This window comes from Stegodyphus dumicola, chromosome 5 (assembly GCF_044657685.1).
Source record: "Stegodyphus dumicola isolate Sdum_Otavi_A_Nest chromosome 5, ASM4465768v1".
Lineage (NCBI taxonomy): Eukaryota > Metazoa > Arthropoda > Arachnida > Araneae > Eresidae > Stegodyphus > Stegodyphus dumicola.
The window spans coordinates 47,942,465-47,966,475 of NC_140772.1; the positions used below are offsets into that span (position 1 = coordinate 47,942,465).

At 32.0% G+C, this 24,011-nt stretch overlaps 1 protein-coding gene across 2 annotated transcripts in view; it reads left to right on the forward strand.

Annotated features, from left to right (window-relative positions):
- The first annotated feature begins 294 nt into the window (after window positions 1–294).
- LOC118193888 (uncharacterized) overlaps window positions 295–24,011 on the forward strand; it is a 50,685-nt gene continuing 26,968 nt past the window's right edge. Inside the window, exon 1 of one of the 2 annotated variants that reach the window (XM_035365053.2) lies at window positions 295–580. The gene's annotated coding sequence lies outside the window, so the exon portion shown is untranslated. Of the gene's footprint in view, window positions 581–6,331; window positions 6,483–24,011 lie in introns of those variants that run through there. The other variant, XM_085816628.1, reaches the window with a different exon arrangement.

Here is a 24,011-nt window from a genome sequence, read left to right on the forward strand (position 1 = left end):
TAAACCCTTCTTTCTTTCCCAAACACCACGAGAGCTGATAATAAAAAATGCAAATATAACAGTATTTATAATAAAGTGTTTATTTTTTGGTATCCTTTTAGTCGAATTATGAATAAATTAACTGTAATTTCATCCTCGACAAATGCTTCTTAATAAATGCACGCTCGTGATAAGCTATGTGGAACTGTCTGCCAGATATCACGTGCTCAATTGTGTCCATTAGAGTGCTGAATGAGGATACGCTCCTGGTTTTTGTCCTCATAAGTAAAAGCGACCGGAAAAACAAAGAAAGAGAGAGAGAGGATCTGTGATTTCGCGCCGAGAGGATATCCTGCCTTGTACCTTTTCGCAATTAGTTCCGTCGATAAACAAATCATAAAGCAGTCTGTAACACTTGTTCCCTTATCTTTTTTTGCAAAGTGATTTATTTTTCCAGGCGGCGTCTTGATAAAATACACGGGACCGAAGTGATTCAACAGTATCTATCCAGTCTGATGAGAAGAAATACGTAGAGATCATATTAAATTCTAAAAGGACTCAGTTTTCGCGTATTAAGAATAAGCCCATCAGAATCTTTTCGGTGAGCATACTTTTTATCCTATTTTCTTTCAATGTTATAGTAGCAATATTTTATAGAATTATTAATATTTTTGTAGCATACTTTACTGTTTTACTGTAATCATTTTCTCCAATAAAAATCAAAATGATTTTTTTCTTTACCTTAATACTTGATTTATTGTTTTTTGGTAAATTCTTTTTAAATTTTACAATTATCTTTACTAATCTCTACGCGTCTGTTTGCATTTTGTAACATCATCTCCTTCGGAACGACTGGAGGTTGAGTTTCGTTTGAGGTACCCCCACCCTGGATTTCACAATTTCGCGAAAAGCCATTTCGACCATTCTCATCTTCGCACGATTTCAGTAAGCCGAGATATTAAATTAAAAATTCTGAAAGCGCTAATTTGGCAATAAAAAATTTATTTAGAAATTGTTTTTTTTGCTTGAAAAGCCCTCGCTAATTTATTTCATTAACAGTTCTTAGATTTTTTTAAATGTTTTTTCCGAGTGATGGAAGTATATGAATAAATGAAGAAAGATAAAATTCCCATGTAACTGTTTTTGCAAAATGTAATACTTATAACTGGAAGTTAGAATTATGCTGATTATATAAGTATAGATTGATTTCTTTAAGAAAATTAGTATTAACATTACTCGTAAGTGTAAAACAAAGTATTACTTCCTTATAAAATTGTTGCGAAATTTTAAATTCTACCAAAATACTTTAAATTATACTATAAAAATACTAATTCAGTTCTCATCGATTATGTAAATGTATGCGAATTTCTGAATAATAAAATACATAGTTAAACAGTATATTATAGATTATAAATTTGCTACAAAATAGCTATTGAAAAATTTAGAGAATGCTTGAAATGTGTTTTCTTTATTTTATTAATATCATGCAAATAATATTTAGCATCTATGTAAAGAAAACTTCAGTAATGAAAAGGTAGTATTTTAAAATATGCAATATTTATTGAGAAGAAGTGTGTTGATTATAGAAATTTTACAAACTGAATAAATAGCACTGCTTAAATATGCCTTATGTTAAAAATATAAGACATCGTTTAAAGAAGCTTTAAATTTCAAAAACTGGCATTCATTATTATATCTACATTTTATTTTGAATCCTATGAAATATCACACATCGAAGCACAGTGCATGACTTGTTTTCGTCCATTTTTGCCTTTGCATTTTTTTGAACAAAGAAATAAATGGTGTGTTCACTTAACTATCATTACATTGCACAAAATGAAAGAAGTATTTTGGATTTTGCATTTGTCATTTACTGCAGCATTATTTTTGTGCACGCTGAATTTCGTTGCTGAATTCTGCATGTCATGCTCAGCGTGTTAATTCTTCGTAATCAACAGCTGAGTACTTGAAATGGCATAGATTAGTGTTTCGCATTTGCGATTGTAGCCTTAGATTTGCTTGCAAAGAAATTCATTTTAATTTTTTGAAATTAAAAATGTCTGTATGTGGTTCTTTTCTTTCTTTACGTCTTTTTATGTTGCGTTAGCTGCTAAGGCATTTATCACTCTAGCTGCTTGACAAATACTGTCTTTCTATGAAGAATTTAATCTTCCATTTATCATACAGGTGACAGGTGACGGAGGACGGGGACGCCTGATGTTTAACAGAGGTAAACAGGCATATGTCCCGCGCCCTCCCCTATCTAGTCGCAGCAACTCCCAGGAGCCTCATGAGGCCACCTTGGGAGTTTATTGAAGAATTTTACGTAATTGTACATGGCCATACAGAGGCGTCTTAGGAATACATTAGTTTTGATCGATAGGCGGATGATTTGTTAGATCTTGGTTTGTTAGACACTAATTACAGCATATACATACACATACAAGTACATACACTTGCACATATAAAGATACATACAAAACACTTGTAAAACACATATAAAAGCACATATATAACACATATAAAACATGTAAGCACATTATATAAAAATAGAAATTAGATACTAGTTTGCACACACTTATACATGTAAAACACATACTTATAATGAAACATATTTAAGCTAATATATAGTATACACTTACACTACAGACACATTTAGATCACATATCACATGTAAAATGCGCAAATAAACATACATAAAGCATGCAGGCACACTGTAGAATATTAAATTTTGTTATTAGATGATATAGTAATTACAGATGAAACTTTACTCTGGAGAATACATTATGCAATACATTATATCAGGTACACAATACTTATTTAATTTGAATAGATATGCAGCGCTTTTTATATACATAATGCTTACAGAATTGATACACAATGTAAAAACAGATGCAATATGCTTGTAAAGCGTTAGATATTAGAATTTATAATACTGCGCACAATTGTACAAACGAAATAAGACACTATACTACTATATACAACACAGTTATGGTGTACAATTATGCAAACACAATTATACTAACGTATTAAAACACAGAATAAAACACTTAACGTATTAAAACACAGAATAAAACACTATACTACGGTATATAACACAATTGTGCACAATTATATAAACACAATTAAACTTACAGATTTAAAAAAAACTATACTATTGTATACACACAATTATAGTACGCAGCACCATGCATGCTATGTTGCCAAGCTATATATTTCTATGCGAAGCTATGAGATTATACAGGTAATGCAGATACAATATTGATAGATATAGATGAATTATACATTATGCATATGTCAGATACAGTGCAGATATAATACAGATAGTTTGAATAATACAGATATGATGTGCAGGCAATAACTGTAGTGGAGACACTATGTTATAGAATGCGCTGAGCTTATTTTATATTATATTAGATGCACAGTGTTTATTGGATTAAAGTAGGTACACAGTACTTTTTATATACACATTGCTCACAGAACAAATGCACAGTGCAAAGTCAGATACACAACAGGTTGTAAGGTATTGCAGGTAATGCACACGCAATGTAGATAGTTGCATAGTAATTATATGCTTTATATACAGCAGATACTGTGCAGAATTTGACAAATTTAGTGCAGAATGAGGTGCATATTTATTGCAGATAGTTTGTATAACGCATTTGTGTAATACAGTACTGGCAATGACTGTAGGAGAAACACTATGTTTCGAGAACTTGTCAGGTCTCAGAGGTGGTATTATTTTAATTTCATGAAATTAAAACTGAGCTTTACTTCAGTCACTAAGCGATTTAAAAACAATATACGTGTTTCTTAATAATTTATGTCTATATTTGTAACAATACTTCTAATCCTGTTTGATGTATTTTATGATATATAATTTATGAAAATAATATATGAAAATATATAATTTAGGAAATATATATAATTTATGAAGTACATAATTTATGAAATTAATAACATATCTGGTTGATAATTTTTATAAACATTTTAACTATTATTGCTATAACGTAATGCCATTTATTATGTACTGGTACAAATTAAACGTTCGCGAACAGTTTGAAAATGAGTGTTTTGCAATTCAATCAAGTATTAAAGTTTTCAAAGGAATTTTAATATTTTCGCTTGAATTACTATCATTTCCAGTGTCTTAAGTTTTTTAAGCTTTCGTTTTATCAGTCAGTAATAACTGATCAGTGATAAAAAAAAACTTTATCATTCGTTCAGTAGCAGCCGAAATATGCAGTACACCTTGCATTTCCTGAATTATTACTTTCATTTTCTGTTAACCGTGTCTATTTATTAGCCCAAAGGGCCAATTCGCCCAGAAGGGCTGTTAATTTCGTTTTGGCGTTTTGTGTTGGTTCACTATAAATGGCCTTTCATTTCTCAAATTGCTGCCACCAAATATTATAGCCCTGCATTAAAGAAATTAAATAACGAAGAATCTGCATGAATGCATGTATGTTTCTCGCTCTGTGAAAAAACAACGATACCTAGAGACATCAAATTTTGAATAAAGTAGTCATCTCCTCGATTATGGGCATCTGGAAGCCCAAATTTGGAATTTTGTTTTGTTATCTATTTCATATTTTGTTAAACTTTAACGAATTTTCTATTAAAAGACTCAACGATTTCAAAGCAAGCAATGGCAACACTGTACAGGGAAAAAAAAAAAAAAAATTATCTCCAGCACGCGAGACTGTGTATCGGAAATTCTAAAGATATGATCTTTTTAGATTATTTTGTGATACTGCTGTAGAATTGAATTTTATTGTTTAAGGGCGAAGAACGTGATATTTAATATATAAAGATAGCATACAGAACGTTAAAAAAACGCCCCTTTGGGTGTAATATAAAATCTGAAAGCTTCAGATTTTTTTTCATTTATTATTTTACTTATTCATTTATTTTATTTTTATTTTATATTGCATAGCCTTCCAGGTATTACACTGGCATTACACGATAATACAGTATACCTTCTACATGATGAATCAAATTCAAGTATGCCAAAATATCAAAACATTTCAAACTTCAGTTTGCAAACCGTTTATATTATTCTACAAGCTCTACTATACGGTTTCACCCGGATAGTTTATTAGCCTGTCTGTTTTCCAGGCCATATGTAAAAATGAATGCAGTAGTAAGGTATTTTCTGTAATAGATCTTTGTAGCTGTTTATGGTTCAGTTGTTTCAGACTTAAAAATAATTGTATAATTCATGATTATAATCCACAATTCTCAAAGCACTATGAATACTGATATAACCATGCATAATCCCAATTTCGACAGTCTCAGAAAGTGATAAACATATCTTTAAAAATTTTTATAATACTTCCCATTGTCACTCATCGATAATTTAAGCCTTCAATATTTTATTATTTCCATCTTTAAAAGCAACATGTCACGTGATTTCATCATGCTGCAACTCGTATTTGACGTCAGTTTCTCACTGCGGTAAAAGCGAAATTGAAAAGGCACTTATCGTATTTGTTATTAAAAATCTATTGGTGTCGAAAGTAGTACTTTCTTTTCATGATTTTTGGACTTCCCTTCGGAAATGCTTTCAAATTCAGTGTATTTGATTAACTATAAATTGATCCAACCAGTTGATCCATTTATTTGCTGTTGACTGACAAACTTTCGTTTTGATACATTATTATACTTTTTTTGGCAAAAAAATAAAACTTAACATTGATTTATTTATCGCAGTATTTCTGTTTTATTTCCTCTGTTTTATGTTTAAATAAAATTACTCATGCTGATCAAATAAAAGTTGATTATTATTCATCATAACAAATAAATTTAAAGTCAAATAGTCATGTTTATTAATGATTACGTATATTAACGTCAAACAGATTATATTTATTAATGATCGTGATCAATAAAATTACAATCAAATTACATCATCTTCATAGAAATGATTTTGTACAAAATTACAGGAAACCATTTATTTCCATTGGAAGTATTTTTTATGCTTCTATTCAAGTTTATCTCAATAGATATTTGAAATTGTAGGTGTCACTGTGTGTTTTAGATTTCATCTTATTTTAAAAAGAGTGAGATTGATTAAATATACAATGATTTATTGATTAACTCATAAAGTATTAATTGCCGGCGATTAATTTAATATTTTCTTTTATGTTAATTTTATTCATCTCGTAATTGCTTTTCCGAAGAGGCTTTTTTTATTCCACTTTAATCGTTTGTTTTGAAACGGTTTAATTCTTCGAAACACACGTACAGGACTTCACAATGCGATGCTGAAAATGATTCCAGCTACTTCGGTTACTATGGAAACGGGAGAACTATCATCCGTTTATTGATATCAGTAGCTGCAGAAAGCGCCCTCTGTGTTTTCAACTGGTCAAACGCGGCCGTATCTCTGATGCATTGCGGAAGATTATGTTACCCTCGATAACAAATAATTATTTTAACTATTAATAACCATCAATAGTTATAGTTTAAAAATATTTATTTTTAGTACAAGAAAGGACAAATCTGTAAGTAATTATTTATTTATTATTTTTTTTTTTTTTTTGTAAGTTTTGAAAACCTTTCTATGAATAACAAAACATGTTCTACGGCTGATAAATTTTACACATGTTATTTAAAAATATCCATTAAAAAAAAACTCATAATTCAAACTGAATGTTGATATCCATTATTAAAATGCATAATTATATTAATTTTATTTTTTTAATGTTAAATGCATCCATAATTAGGATAAAATTAACATTTTTTAAATGAAGCATTAATCTAAGAATTTCTAAGTTGAAGTTTAAATATCAAAATCGCAGTTATCAAAATTTCATTTCACATGCATATCAAATTTGAAGATTACTTCTCTTGAATTTTGAATCTCTCGAATAAGCTTCCAGCTCTGTTATTCAGAATTCAAGGGAGAAAAGCAGCACTGCTATGAAATATATCAACAAGTAGTAAGATTTTAATTTGCATTCTTCGCTAACAAATGTAATTATTTTCTTATATTTTTTCTTTTAATTCCTTTATGTTCAAAAAGTAGGTCAGAGAATGCATGATTTAAAAAATTACTACAGTGAGATTGATTTTGCATATACTTGTTAAAAATAATGCTTTACAACATTATTTTAACAAAGTATATGCAAAATGGAGTGTAATAAGCTTACATTACAATAGTTTGTCCTCTTAACAGACCAGTTGCTATTCTACGGCCCGAGATATTTTTCTAATGTACATTTTCAGTTGTTATAGCACTATCAGAAATTTTAATATTTTTCGAAACAGAAAATGTGTTTTGTTGCTTTAGACTAGCGTATCATATCATTCGATAACATTAATGACTCACAATGATATTATAAAATCTTGAAACTTAATTCAAAATGTCATTATTATTTGAATACATTTTTAATTCTTACTGAGTTCCTGAGGAAACATGCAACATTTATAAGTATAAAATGAAACTTGTTTTAATAATCTAATATGAAATAAATAATAAAAAATCTTATGTGTACTCCACATGATTTCCTTGTACGGAATATTAAATTATACGCATTTTTTTCTTGCATTTCATTAAACTTATTAGATTGAATTAAACCTACTTCGCCGAGAGCGCATAAACCACAATTGAATAAATTCATTCTTTAAAATTCACTTTGTTTACCATAGCCACACTCCGGCGCTAGGTTTACTTAGCAGTATTATAGTATTTCGTTCATAATATAACTCAGAATGCACAAAATTTATATCATTTAAAGAATTATCTAATCGTTGCCACATGTTCTATTCAAATACTATAACAAAGCTAGAACGATGTATAAAAGAAATTAAGCAAATAAAACGAAAAAGAAACAGTTTTTCACAGACGATTGAGTATTTCTCATTCAATTAATTCAGTTTTCACTTCGCGAGAAGGCAAAAATACATAAAAACTCAAAATACCTGTATTAAAAATTACGAAGTAAATCTTAAATACTTATTTCCTCGAAAAAATTCCAGAAAGGATTAAGCATGATTTAAATCGCAATAATAAATGAAGGCGTTTATCTTTGTTGTTGCGAAGCTACGTTTCTCTAGATTGGCAACAAATTCACTACTCAGCTGTTTCAAATGTAAACAAGCAATGCCCGCCATCAAAATAGGCTTAGCGGCACTTAAACAACTTTTAAATTGTTGATAATTCTAAAAATATTGCATACAGATTTACTAAAGGCATAAAACCCTTAACCGTAAGATAAAAACAACATAATTCAATCATTTTTAAAGCAAAAACTGTACAATTTACTAACATATAAGAGTAAAGAAACTGAGATCACTGAGCCGGGTAACAGAGTGGATGTATTTATAAATATATTTATATACGTTTGGCACGGCCGATTGAAACCAAAATACGAGGTGCACATCTACATGTTATAGTAGTCTAATATACAAAATTTCAACGTTCTGAGGCTACTCGTTTTCGAGTTATGCGAGATACGTACGTACGTACGCCACGAAAAATTCTCTTCAGAATTCATTTTAAAGCAGTTTTTTAGTTTTTTTGGAGGAAAAGAGTCTTTTATTCTGTCCTTACGTATAGATATTACGCAAAAACATCGTTAAATTGCATTCGAAAGAGGTCAAAGTGGATATTTTCGTTGAAATATGCTGCCTGAAGCTTTTCGCGATTACAATATTTCCTTTTTACTTCGTACAAGGAAGTAAAAATGTAATGTCCTTTTATGAAAATATTGAATATTTTTAAACAGATAGATAATGAATTTAATGTAATTTTATTATTTAAATCATTCCAGTTCAAACGAATATTCTTAAGAACTGCATCATTCTCTTTTCTCATAAAATAACATCTGCTGTTGCCAACTCATAAAACTGAATCTTTACCTAAAATTCAACCTAACTAAATCTAAAATTTAATTCAAAAATATTTTCAATTAAAAATGTCAAATGTTATTTAAATTTAAAAGAATGTTTTATAAATATGTTTTTAAGATTTGCACTTCAACTTGGAAATTTAATTCTTAGACTAAAACTTTACTTAAAACTTATTCATTTTATCGTTATTATGGATACATTTGCATTAAATAAAATTAAAACTGATACAAACTGTTCGTTTTTCTATTATAAATTAGCATTTAATTTAAATTATTAACTTTTTTTCGTCATGAATGTTTTTTAAGTAGCATTTATAGTATAAGACAGTGCTCTCAAGGGCAAATTATATGCATGAATGCATAACCTAAAAACAGCTGAAGGGCCAGAATTTTCGTCTTCTTTTTTCTTTCTTTCTGTTTTATTTTTCTTTATTTTTTTCCTCTCTCTTTCTCTTTTTTTTTTTTTTTTTTTTTTTTTCCCATTGAAAATGTTTTATTAACAATATGTAGTATCTTAAATAAATTTGAAATTTCGCTTTCTAAATATTTATCAAACATCCATTAAATATAACCAAAAATCTGGGGGGTTTCAGATTTTAAACTCGGCAACTTTCTATTGAAAATTCTAAAGACATGCTGTTTTTAAATATTTTGTGATTTTTCTGTTGAAAGGAATTTTATGTAGCGTAAACACCAAAAGCGTAATATTTGATAAATAAAATAAACACACGAAACATAAACAATAAAAAAAGAGGTTTTGTAAAGCCATCTGGGTAAGAAAATTGAACACTGATATGATGAATTGAAAAAGACTGAAAAAAACATTAAAATGTGTCCCAACACTTAACGCTGCACCGGGAATTCTAAACGTTTATTGCTATGCTGCTTTTAAAATTTTTGTAATTTTGCTGTTAACTTCTATGTATCGCAAGTGCGAAGAAAATTATGCCTAATAATAAATCTAAAAAGACCAAAAAAAAAAGTATGGGTTAGCAAGAGTGAGTGTAACACCAGACTGGTAGACTGCGAACTCAGAGAGCGTAAAAAAACTTTAACAAACCCTTTTGGGTGACCGTTAAAATCTTAAAGAGTTCAGATTGTAATTTTTATTATTAATTTTTTGTATATTAACTTTATTTATTAAATATCACGTTCTTCCCACATACGCAACCTAAAATCAACAACAAGATTGCGAAATATTTAAAAGCAGCGTATATTTAGAATTTCCGACAAACGTCTCGCGTTCTGGAAATAAAAATGTTTTATTCCGTACAGTGTTGCCACTTGCTTGTTTGCAAACCGTTGAGATTGTTAATCAAAAATTCATTAGACCTTTACAAAATATGAAATAAATAATAATAAATATAACGTCCTTCTATCAAAATATTGAATTTTTTTTAATTAGATAGATCAAATATAACGTCCTTCTAAGAAAATATTATTTTTTAATTATATAGGTCATGAATTTAATGTAATTTTATTATTTAAATCATTACCGTTCAAATGTAAGAAACGAATATTAAGAACTTAAAATATCCTTAACAGTTAGAAAAGGACGGAACCTAAAAGTCGCCAATTTTGGCGACTTGGTGATTTATCGCCAAATTTGACGACAAAATTAGTCGCCAAAATCATCGCAAATGTGGCGATACCTCGCCAATTTAGCGAGATAACCATTTACTCAATGTTAAATAGACATGTCCCTGTATTCTTATTTTTTGTGACAGAGCATCATCGCTTTCAAGCATTTCATGTTAAACTATACAAAAATTTCTACCCCAGTTTCACATATAGTTCCATTAAAACTATTTACATATATACAAAATCTGCAACAATATTATATAAATGTGTCTGTGGGATAGATTTATTATTAATACAGCAAATAACACGTTCAGCTTCAGTTACGGTCGAAATGCAAGAGTCTTTATCTATTATTCTCGAGAGAATCTTATCTTAATTGTTAGGAAGTAATTAATGAAAACTTTTTGTATGTTCAATTTATGATAACGGACATTATGAAGCAAAGGTTAAACGTAACAGCGTTGACTTTTTATTTGGTTTTAAGCAACAGTAAAAGAAAGTTAGATTAGAGTTAAATTAGTTAGATTGAATTTAGTTAGATTAGCGTTAAAAATTATTACATATTTATTTATAGAAACATCTGAAAGAAAACCAAAAAGAAAATAATGTAAACCTTAGCTTTCGACGACTATGAATATAAAATATGGCACGTAGAAAACATCTAAAATTTTTCTCGTGTATTAATACAACTGTGCCCAATTCACTGGCATGGTGTCAATTATTGTCGGCTCGCCGCAGTTGAATTTTTTTCTTTCTCTAATAAAAGAAATAGCAGTTTATCAGCAACAAAACCCGCATTAAGATAGAACCGGCCGTAATTGGACGAAGTACAACAACCACGTCTGTCCCGACAAAGCACAAATATGCATGGTTTGGACGAATATTTCATTGCTTATTCAGTTCTTTGACGGGAGGCTTGATTTTCGTAATTCTATCGCGCCTTGAAACTATGCTGTACAGATATAGAACATTTTCTTTCCTGCATCATATTAAAAAAAAAAAAATTATTTAAAAATCGTGATCTCTTACATTTATATATATGGTGATTTGCTTAGACATGTACAAATTTCAGGAAAGGGTAGTTTACTCATAGGCGATTCGGAATTACATAGCAATGTAGGAGTGAAAACATAGTCCTCATCTTATTCTGTGCAGAGACGAAAACACACAGAATGAGTGTGTGACGAGTCTAAAATTTTAATTTAAATAAATTCAATTTTTTTATTAATTAAAGTGAGTGTGTTAGGTGTCTAATATTTTAATCGGGTAAAGGTATAAACAGGAGAAACATCAAGTATTTAGAAATAGGTGTTACTGGTGTTGTGTTATGTAGAGAAATTATCTGATAGCGTTATAAAAATTAGGTGAATGATTTTATGATTTATGGAAATCTTAATTTTTATTTGATTATGACTTATTTATTTTAAGGCTTTACTTTTGGGGAAAGACAGATGCTTCTGGGAATATTATTTAGTTCAAAAGAGTATTATTTATTTTCCTCTATTTGTAAATCTTGTACAAACTTTTATTCATTGTGAAAGAAGCAGGGAAAGGGAGGCAATTTTCGCCAAGTCATGATTTCGCGCGCTTTAGAATGTTCGAGAAAGAATTTTCATTGTTAGTTGACCTTAAGAGAGGAAAGTACGTGACGGAAAGGTCAAAGGTTGCTACTTGTCTTTCAATGTAAGTCATTCAGGTTTTGGCGATTGAGGGTCCGGTTGTTGGCTAAGTGAAGAAGGGCGCGCATGCGCGATCACCCTTATTTCCGCATTCTGGAGTTGAAAACGAAGATTTTGCCATAATTAAGGGGGCGATAGGTGAAGCCATAGTGGGAGCCCGTTTGGTGAAGGACAAGAAGGAAATTTGAGTTGGACACACTTTTGGCTGACGCTCGGACTGACTCGCTGATTTTTGGGCTTGCTGGACAAAATGTAAATGACTCCGAGAGGTGTTTTCCGGCGGGGAGCGGCAAATATGCTCCCCGGCCGCGTTTTGGTTAAGAGGCGAGACTCTCTTACACACTTACTCTGGACTCGCTTAGGCACTCACTGCTTGGATTCGCTGACTTTCGGGCTTGACGGACTTGTTGACGGAGACTGAGAAAAAAACTTGTGGGTGTTGCGAAGGAGAAAGGAAAAGATTTAGTCGGCATCGAGCAGTGCTTCCGGCGGGGAGCGGCAATTATGCTCCCCGGCCGCGGGTTTTCTCAAAAATGCGAAGAAAAAAAAACTGTTGAGCGAATAACAAAAAAAATTAACAGAGACTTGGGTCTCTATCTGTATCGGCAAAAGTCAGGACGATGTCCTCTGAACTCCGACTTGAAAACAGAAGGAATTATGTCACCTTAGTCAAACTGGAAGCCTGCGTTAGCCGTTCTCTAAAATGCCGAGCTTAATTGTCTACGTTTTCCTTGGTGGAGCTTAGAGTCTGGGCAGACAGCCGTGCGGTGTAAGCTGTTCTCTTGCTTCCAGTGGGAATAATTTTCTTTTATGGAAAACAGTAGCAGGCGTAAGATTTGACGGTATAGCTGATGTAATTTATTGTCGTGCCGTTCGAGTCTCTGTCTTGCGGATTTGCCAAGTGACGTAAGGATAGAGCTAAGATATGAGCTCTCCTCCACTTCAAGATGTCCACTACAGATAAGTTATTTTTTTTTTTTTTTGTGTTTATTCGATCCTCTCACGTGAAGTAAATGTAACATTGGTGCCGTGACCTCTGCTTAGTGGGGGATCGGATCGAGAATTGAATTTGGATTTTGAATTTACCTATTTTGTGTAATTTACTTTTTAAGGAAGGAGTTAAATTTTATGTGCTAGGATTAATTAGAGTTTTTGATTTGGGTTTGCTTATTTGTTAATACGAGAGTGATAAAGTTTGAAAATGTGTGTGAATTTCAGGAATTTTGGACTTTAACGTTAGGCAAACAGAATTGAACTTTAAAATTAAAAAAAATATATTTTAATGTAGCAGAATAGGTACTGTACATTTTTACTGTTGAAAATCCTTGAGTGTTTTCTGGATGTATACTTTTGATTTCTGATTTCTGATACAAGATGGAAAATGAATTATTTCACAATCCTATGCTATTTGTGTATCCTTGTATAAAGTTTCGAGTGCTTGTCGGTAAAAACTGGACTCATTTTTTGAGCACTTCTAAGAGAAAGAGATTAAAGACTCTTAATTATTTTACTGAATGAGACAAGCCATAGCTAGGCGTAGCTAGAAATTTTTTTTTTGTCTGTGTGTTTTTGCTAATTATTTAACCTAGAATCTTGTGAAATGTGTAATTGTGAGGGGTTAACGTTAGAGAAATTCTGATTTTTTTTTTTTTAATTGATTGAATAATATTTGGTGAAATGTATGTAATGTTTTCATGATTCTCTAGCGTAGTATATTATTGCTTTTTGATTTACAATGTTTTGTTATGATTCCAGTATATTGTGTAATGTGTTAGGAAATTTAATTTAGTATTGAGCAATGAATTTTATGGTTTCTTAAGACATAATGATACAAATGAATGAGTTAAAAAAAAATTGTAGATTGTTTTTCAATTGCCAAATTCTGTTTTAATATGAACATGGGTTAGATTTGGATTTTTGCCTGAGATCAGCAATAGTGATGTTTGGTTATTTAATTTTTTTTTTTGGATTGAATTCTTCAGCTTGAGTGAAGTTCTAATTAGTTTAATGAGTCAGAGTAATTGAGATTAGTTATCTTCTGAGTTTAAGTTTGTGAAGAGTTGTCATGTGAGAATTGTTTAAACAGTAGAAATTTAGTCTTGTGAATTGTAGAAAGTGAATTTTAATGAGAATTTTGGTGACAACGGGAATTTGGTTTGTGGAAATTTTTAGATAAGTTTGAGAAGATTAGTTACTTTTGCTCTGTACTCATGAGCGGGAATTTTCTGTTGATTACAAGTAGTTTGTCTTGAATTTGCTAGTTAATCGTAATAGATGTGATTTGAGGTACTGAATTTTCTTTCTTGGTTGGACTGGTTGCTGAATTTGGGGTTAATTCTTCTTTTGGCTTAAGTTTTGTATTTGAATTGGTAGTATCAAGATAGTTGTATCAGGTTTTTGTTTTGTTTTGGTGGTTTCTGCCAAGGTCCGTAAAATGTAAGTTCTCTGATGTTTAGTTTCTGTGGAAGAATTGAGATTTCTGTGGTCATAGGAAAATAGTAGAATTTGAGTTATGGATTTCATTTGTGTGATTTTTAGGGATTTTTGAGTTACGAGTTATGAGTATTTTTTTTGTAGTTTAGCACTTTTGAGAACTTTGCATTTGTTGCTTGCAGTTAGGTCTTGCGTGAAGTTGTAATGTCCTGAAAGCTCGTTTTCTTGTAAATACTTGCACTTCATGGTGGCACTTGACCTCTTACACCGGGAGAAACAGGAACTTGTTATCTGAGAAAACTATTGTTGTATCTTTTCATTGTGTTGGTTCAGAATTGTAACGTTTCAGTCAGCGCATTTTTCTTTCCGAGATAGGAGATCTTATATTCTCTTTCAACGTGTCTGGGGGTTTGCTTGATACGTAAAGTTTGAGTCTGTCATTTATAATACAGCACTTTTCTCAGCTTACATGGACGCGGTAAAGAGTTACTTTGTTTCTTTTGTTTGGGTGGAGGTGTGCTGACAGCTATTGCTTAGGTTACTATACAACGTTTTGAAAAAGTCTGATGCAGAATAGATCTCAGTTTTTGCCTAAATTGGGGGTTTGTTTTGAACACTTTTTGTGATTTGTGATATTTTATTTAGTGTTCCAGTAACGTGCTTCAGTCCAGCTTTGACTGATTTCTTTGACTAGTTGAAATTTTTTTGTGTGGACCTAATGGATTTTTAGAATTACTGATTTTTTTTGGTGTTGTCTTACTAAGGGGACTTAAGTTTGGTGTTGTTACTCACTAGTGTTTATCGTGAGGTTTGAATTTTTAGCGACACTTCACTCTTGCTGGTTGATTTTTTTTTTGGCTTGATTTGAATTACAGTGAAATATTTTTGACTTGATATGGTTTAACATAATGACTATTTGTCTATTTGTTTAGGTATTGCAGTTTAAATTTTTTTTTTAAGTATCGCTGATCTCATTGCTCATTTGAATTATGTAGGAAATTTTTACAGTTTAATTGTATTTTCATTTTATGTCTATATGTGTATCTTGGTAATATCTGTTTGTAATTATTGGCCAAACGTCATTTTGTATATACATTAGGTTGTATTATTACTATTATTTTTGTGTGTTTTGGATAAAATTCTAATTCGTATTTGCACAGCGTATTCGTTATGTTCATTCTCGGAATTGATTTTGGTTGGATTGAATTTTTGGACAATCACGTTTTCCTTCTTTCTGATCTTTGTGTGGGGTATTTTCGGCTGGTTCCGAGGTTCCTTGTGTTGTAACGTTCTTTTCTTTTCTAATGCTTGGCCCTGATCAGGCCGCTTCTGTTCTTAGACGTGACTGTTTGGGATTCAATCTTAGAAGTTATTCAATTTCGTAGTACTTAGGGGTCTTTACTCCTTATTTGAATACGTTCATGTGACATATTTTATTTGGAATTGTTTGAATTATTAGTGTGTTTATTTTCTCAGGAATGTATTTTATGTATCTGCGGCGCGTTAATTATCTTATTGATTGATCTTAGACATATTTTGTTTGTGATTAGCGCCTTATTTTTATTTTTATTTTTGTGTGTGTTCTGAGTATTTCTAGGTTTAATTAAGTGATTTAATTGATGTTTTTGATTAATTGTTTTTGATGATCTTCCTTGAGTATTTTAATTAGTAATTGCTTTGATTAATCTTGTTGTTTTACTTGCACATTTTGGACTTGAAATTTAATGTGTCAGTAACGTCACTGTTACCAAGGGGTCGTGTGAAATATTGTTACAGTATGTTATCCTTTAGCCTTATTGCACAGTATGAGTCATGGTATTTCAAGAAGTGTCTGTCTGCTAAATTTTGGTAAACCAAAATTTAATTCCTTAGGGGAAAGGAATGTTATGTAGAGAAATTATCTGATAGCGTTATAAAAATTAGGTGAATGATTTTATGATTTATGGAAATCTTAATTTTTATTTGATTATGACTTATTTATTTTAAGGCTTTACTTTTGGGGAAAGACAGATGCTTCTGGGAATATTATTTAGTTTAAAAGAGTATTATTTATTTTCCTCTATTTGTAAATCTTGTACAAACTTTTATTCATTGTGAAAGAAGCAGGGAAAGGGAGGCAATTTTCGCCAAGTCATGATTTCGCGCGCTTTAGAATGTTCGAGAAAGAATTTTCATTGTTAGTTGACCTTAAGAGAGGAAAGTACGTGACGGAAAGGTCAAAGGTTGCTACTTGTCTTTCAATGTAAGTCGTTCAGGTTTTGGCGATTGAGGGTCCGGTTGTTGGCTAAGTGAAGAAGGGCGCGCATGCGCGATCACCCTTATTTCCGCATTCTGGAGTTGAAAACGAAGATTTTGCCATAATTAAGGGGGCGATAAGTGAAGCCATAGTGGGAGCCCGTTTGGTGAAGGACAAGAAGGAAATTTGAGTTGGACACACTTACTTTTGGCTGACGCTCGGACTGACTCGCTGATTTTTAGGCTTGCTGGACAAAATGTAAGTGACTCCGAGAGGTGTTTTCCGGCGGGGAGCGGCAAATATGCTCCCCGGCCGCGTTTTGGTTAAGAGGCGAGACTCTCTTACACACTTACTTTTGGACTCGCGCACTTACTGGTTGGCTGGACTTGTGGATGTTACTCTGGAACTTACTTGGGACGTTACCCGTGAAGCTTGCTCTTGGGATGAGTAAGAACAGGCGAGCCGTAATTTCCTAGCAACAACGTTTCTGACCGGCGAAATTTGAACGAGTTACCTGCGTGTTGACATAGGACTTTCAGGACCAAGCGGATAGCCGTCCTGGGCAGCAGTGCTCCTGTTTCTGTTCTACAGTAGTGAAGTGGGTCTACATTTTTAGAACCAGTGTCAAGATGAGCCCGGCCGACATCAACGCGGGATAAGATAAGAGTCCTCCGCTTCAAGATGTCCCTTCAAGATAAGTTTTATTTTTTTTTGGTGTGTTTGAACTTTAGGCAAGCTTTTCAAAAACGTCCTTAGCAGAAAAAAAACAACGTCAAATCTAAAATTTAACTCTCAGGCCTTAAATTGTTTCCCTTTCCTTTCTTTTAAATCACCAGACAAACCTTAAGTTTTTTTATGAATTTAAATGAACAGACTCTCAGATGAGGTTAAGATTTTTCTTATTGTGTTGTAATTGAATAAACTGATATTTAATCTGGAACCTCTTACAGTATGTTTTCTTTATATATTTAATATGAACTTTTCCTTTATATCTTGTATATGTTTTATGTTTTCGATCCTCTCACGGCGCGGTCCCGGAATGCATTTTTTTCACAACGCAAAAATGCTGTACACGTTTCCCTATACGATCACTCCCTTTAACGGCAAGTAGTTTCATATTTAACATTTTTATATGAATTTAAGATATAACATTGGTGCCGTGAAGTAAGATTCATAACATTATTTCCCGGCGTGAACTTAAGCTATTTAACAGTTGTCTCCGTCTATTAACGGCGTTGTCTACTAACTATCCTGGTATACCAACGCCCTACAGGGGCCAGAAGGTCCCTGTAGGTCTTTGATTCACATGACAGTCGATTACATTTGCCATATATGGTTATATTATATTTATCTATGGCTTCAATATTTATAATTTTGGTATTCACTGCGTAGTTAAATATTTCATAATTCTTAGTTGAAAGTTCATTGTCATATAAATTATATGCTGTGATATACCGTTGTTTACAAGTAGTTACATTTCTTTATATTTGTAAGTTGTTGTTATGGGGGTTGAAGATGTTTACGTTATATGGGTGCACATAGTTCTTCACCTGTTTTAGCTATATTTCCTATTATTACTTATATATTCTTTGTCAGAAATATATTTTTCATTGTATAGCGCATTTCGTTGAGTCTTTTTAAATGCATAGTTTCTGTTACGGAGAAAGTGAATAAGTAATGTTTCGTATTGCCACCATACGTACATGTGTGATAGAAAACTTTTACTTTCATAGAAGTATGGGGAAAGTAATATTTTAATCAGAAAATCGTTACAGTTGTTTAATTCAGAGGTTGTGTAATTAGTAAGTGTTTGAAGTTACAGGTAGAAGTGGGCGGAAACCAGAATTTCACAATGATGCGCAGGTATAGTTCCGCCGCAGTAACTCTGCAACTCCGCCCCAATTTTGAGGAAGAATATTCCGGGGGGAAAGTGTGAGGGTCTCCCCCCGGGACCTTCCACCTTTCCACTAACCACTTTACAGGGCTTTCAGTTCTCAGTGTATTTTAAGTGGCCTATTGCCGCGCAGGCACTATACATTACAAACATTCGTGCCTTCTACGTTAGAGCCGCTAGCTGCAATACAAGCATAAGACCAGCGTAGCAAAGAATTATGGACATTTTACAATACTCAGAGTCTCAGATATGATCGCGCTAGCTACCCTGATTCGCGCTAGCTACCCTGATTCGCGCAACAACATCCTCCTCACTAGCCAAGGATGCTCCGCACACTAGGCATTTCAGATAACCCCAGGGAAGGAAATCTAGGCACGGCAGGGCCAGGGAACATGCAGACCAATGAATAGGATCACCACGACCAATCCACCTTTGACCAAATTCAAATGTTTTCGAATGGATAGAGTAAAATGGGCTGGAGCGCCATCATGCTGGAACTACATATCGTTGCGTCATGCTTTGCTCCATCTAACAAATCAGGCAACATTTCTTCCAAGAAAATCTTGTAAAACCGACCGTCCAGACGAACAGGTATGAGACATGGATCTATTAGGTAGTCACAACAATGCCCACCCAAACACTGATGGAAAATCGGTGTCGTGCTGCACGTACTCGGGTGCTCCTGGAGATTGTCCACTGCCCACACATGTGTACTACGCGCGTTATAGTATGCCTGCTAATGTATGCCTCGTCGGTGAACAGGATAGCAACCGGAAAATGGGATTCCATCACGCACTTGTACCATTCAGAAAATGCATTTCGCCGTGCGTAATCAGCAGGAAGCATTTGCTGTATGCTTTGTTCATGGATAGAAGTGGTTCAAGTGCAGGATTCTGCAGATAATAATTTGGGAAACAGCGAGGTTTGGAGCGATCGTTCGTGTGCTGATATTTGGACTTCTTTCTCCATAACGGAGCACCATCTCTCCTACTTGAGGTGCTCTTGTCATTCGTCTCCGATTCCTTTGTCTTGCGCCGAAAGATTCCGTATCTCCCAATCTTTTATGAAGTCGCGCAAACATATGGTTATTCGAACACTTTTTACTGTACAAGCGTACAGCGGGTCGCTCATTACAGTCAGCCCCTCTGTATGCTAGATGCAGACTTGCTAACTCTATACTACTGAGATTTCCTCATCCTGATACATCCTAAGAATTGTCGAATGCCGAATTTCGCGCGCGGAGGTTTTACTTATTCTACAACAACACCCTCTAACGCGCTACGAATGTATTTAAACCCCTACATTGCTATGCATTTCAAAATGGCCTTTGAGCAACCTACCCTCCCTGAAGTTTGCACACGCTTAAGCGAATCACCCTGTAAATGATAATAAACGATAAATAAATAAATGAACGATAATACACTGTAAATGCACAGAGTACACTTTTAATTTATTTAACTTTGACAATGTCTTAGTTCGCGTCATTCATGAATCAAATGCAGCCGAGATTTAATGTACATTGCTTTAAACAGGTAATTTCAAAACTAATGAAACAACTTCACGAGGTGATAAAGTACCCCAAAGCAAACAACTATTATCAAAATACACACGATTACACATGAAGAGATTAGGCCTGGGAAGGGAATGTCTATTTCCCCACGCATGCCGTCTTTTCCTATGCAAAGACATAATGGTACTTTGAAACACAGTGATGGTTTTCCCATGCGTCATCATTATTCTTTTGTACTCTTTGTATTTTTCCATGCATTTTATTCGTATATGCTTCCGGGTTATAACACAGCTTTCTTCGGAATCAATTATTTTTATGTCTTGCTTTTTCAGTTCCTAGTGGGCCTCAAATTCTCTCAAACCATCCAAATAACTTTTGGTTAAAGGCGATATTCTAACTTTTTTACCCCTCTTCCATCGTCATCCATTCAGCTCCAGACTTAATTACGAGATGCACTTTCAATGATCTTAAAATTCCACTTATCCGGACACATTGCGCTCCACGTGATATTCGTGGCTAAATCGTCAGGTTCATGTTTTCATGCACAGTAAGTGACTTGAATTGAATCGGGGTATTAATGAGGAGAAGGCAAACATCATCATCTATATTCGGGTTGCGAAAAACAGCATCTGTAAGAAAATGGTTCTCGAGCATCTAACTGTTTAACATAAGACCACGTACACTAGGAAGAAATTGTTTTGCTTTGGTGTGTTCTTTCACCTTTTAAAATTTCTTTTGTTAATTCATAAACAGCCTGCATAATTTAATGCAGCGCATAGCATGAACTATGCATTAAATTTAGTAGTTAATATTATCTACCGTTTTGTGTAACTACTTGAGTCCTGGGTCATATTAGACGAGAATAACGAATATTATTCACGTAAGATTATGACCATTTTAATGAAATATTTCGATACAATTTTATTATTTCCTTAAAAAGAGATTTTTTTTAGAATTCTTAAACTGATTTATTTTTATTCCTACGATTATTAAAGATAATTTAAATACTGAAAGCAGCGGTTAAGAAGCTAAACGAAAGATATGCCCTTGAGTGCTTCAAAAATTTCCTATTTATCTGCAATAAAATACTAATAACGCTCGATAATTTGGCTCTAGATTCATTTTAATTGCATGTAGTAAAAACTATTTGTCACTGGAGGAAATCAAAATATGACTGGGTGGTAAATATGAAAAGGTTAGATTTTAAATGAAGTTATGAATTTGTTAATAAACTACAAAAATATTATGACACGATTATGCAGAGTGATACATAAAAAATTTGCTAAATATAGCTGCAGGTATAGCATCACTTTCCGTTATTGTTTAAACCGCAACAGTAAGTAAGAGGAGATTTAAAAAAGGTTTCATAAACTTTTATTTAATTCATTTATGATGTTTAAATGTAGTCGGAATTTGTTTAACGGTTTTTTTACCTACTTCCTGATATGCTATGGAATTCAAATTTTGTACACACACTGTTTGTCGGTGAAAATGCAATGTGATGAAGCGATTTTTTTTCAGAATTTGATTCAGAATTTTTTATTTAAATGTTTAAACAATTTTTCGAGAATATCTCCCTTTAACTGACAAACTAAATATGTAGAATTTTATTGTTTATTACAGACAGTAGAACTGGAAACAATCTTTTAAATGAAACTTTCATGAAAACTACTATTTAATTTCTGAACATTTGGCGAATTTTCGGCAATCGCTTGAGGTTTTCGAAATTTAACGTCTATGATTTTAAATCATAATGCATCAGATTTTATAAGCTTTTTTTTAAACTTGCTAAGGTCAAACCTTTGCTATCGGTGTTTTAAATTATCTCTTATTATGTTACCCAGCTCAAATTTTGGCCATATGCTCACGTTCCACGCTTTTATCATTTGTGATTTAAAATTATAGATGAATTTTACAAACTGGATTATATAATTTCTTGTTCCCACGAAACTGTGCGATAAATTTTTTTCTTCTTTTAGTAGTTTAATTATTTTATTAAATTTTATATTTTAGCTCATTAAGTATTTTACGAGTTTTACATTTTTTATTATAAAATAAACCTTTAGTTAAAACTCATAAAATATGAATGAAAAAATTAATGAAATAAAAGGAGAATAATAATATGTTATATAGTTTGATGTGAACAATAAAATAACTGTCCTTATAGAATTTATCTACAATTTTATATCACGAACAATTAAAGCATTTGGCGCCCTTGATACATTTGCATAGATAATGGATTATACTTTTAACAATGCAATTAAATGAATAGATTTCATTATTTATGCGATCACACTTTTATAATCTATGACATGAAACTGTAGATGAATTCTGAAAAGACAATTATTTAATCTACTGTTCATATGAAACTGAATGATAAATTATTTTTCTCTTTTCTAGTTCATTAATTATTTTATGAATTTCAAATAAAAGCTTTTTTTTACAAACGCTTTTTGTTTTTCAGTTTTATCTTATTAGTCTCAATGATACGTTATAAATCAAATGATACGTTATAAATCAAATTATTCAAATAAAAAACCGTTTTCCAGCATTGATCAATAATTATTCTGTTTCCAACAGATCTGTTGCGTGAAATAGCTTTACAGCGATTTTGCCCAAAAATTCGAATATACTTTAAAGACCTCATATAAACTTCATTTAAAATATTTTCCTCCTCTCTCCGATAGTACACAAAATAGAATTATGAGAATTTTAGTTTATTCATTAAACGAAGATATGTATAAGAAATCGTTTCTATATTAAATTTTAAGACATTTAAACTAAATTTTGAAAACTTCGCTTCACCGCGTTGCACAATGCACAATCAGCGGGTGTGCAAATTTTGAGCGCCATAACTTGTCAGGAAATAGTTTAAAAATCGACTGCAAAATTTTTATCATATGATCAAAACTTTGCTATCGTGGCTATATCTCTCTTGCTGTTTGTCAATACTGACATTTTTCACACAAGTTTCATTTAAAATATTTCTCCCTCTCTATTCAATATTGACAAGCACCCCGAGGGAGTTGAATAAAAGCTTATAAAAATTAGTTTAAAAAAAATTCTAGAAAGTCGCTTAATTATTATTTTTTTATCATTTTTGTATTAAAAGAAGGCAAAGAGCTTGTTTTATAACTTTCCAAAATTTCAAATCTATATAATAAGCATATATTTTTGGGTCCATTAATTTTAATATCACTTAAAAGAATACATTGTGGGCCTTAGAACTTTTCTCTTACATTTATATCCATTACGTGTATCTTTTTTTGAGTTATTTATCAGGACAAACATTCACAACCAACAACATCAAAATAGTACTTTATTCTATTCTATTTTTAAAAAATACATGAGCAGTTAATATCGTCTGTTGCCATGGTTACATTCTATCTCTCACGTTTTCATTATTACAAATGCTTTCAATGGTCATGACGCCATCGGCGTTAAGCTGTGGAAACTACTAATAATAATATTACATTATTATAAAGAAAAATTAAGAAAATCAATTATTAAACTGAAGTACTGAGAAAATTGTTAATACTGACAATGATTAATGGAATGGCGTAAATTAAAAATGGGAGGGAAGATTTCATTGAAAATAATTTTAAACACTGTTCAGTTCTTAAACTACAGTGTCTCAAAAAAGTGATGGGACACTTGTGCTTTACAAAAGGAAACTGCAATAAAATAAATTTTAAAAACATGTAAATTTTTTGTGGGTGTGTTTCATACTTAAATTTAGTAAAAATTATTACATAACATACATTTTCTCAAAATAATTAAAATATTAATTTAATAAAAATACAATTGTTTAGAACGGAGCAGAAAATGGCTCACTTAAGTGATGGGA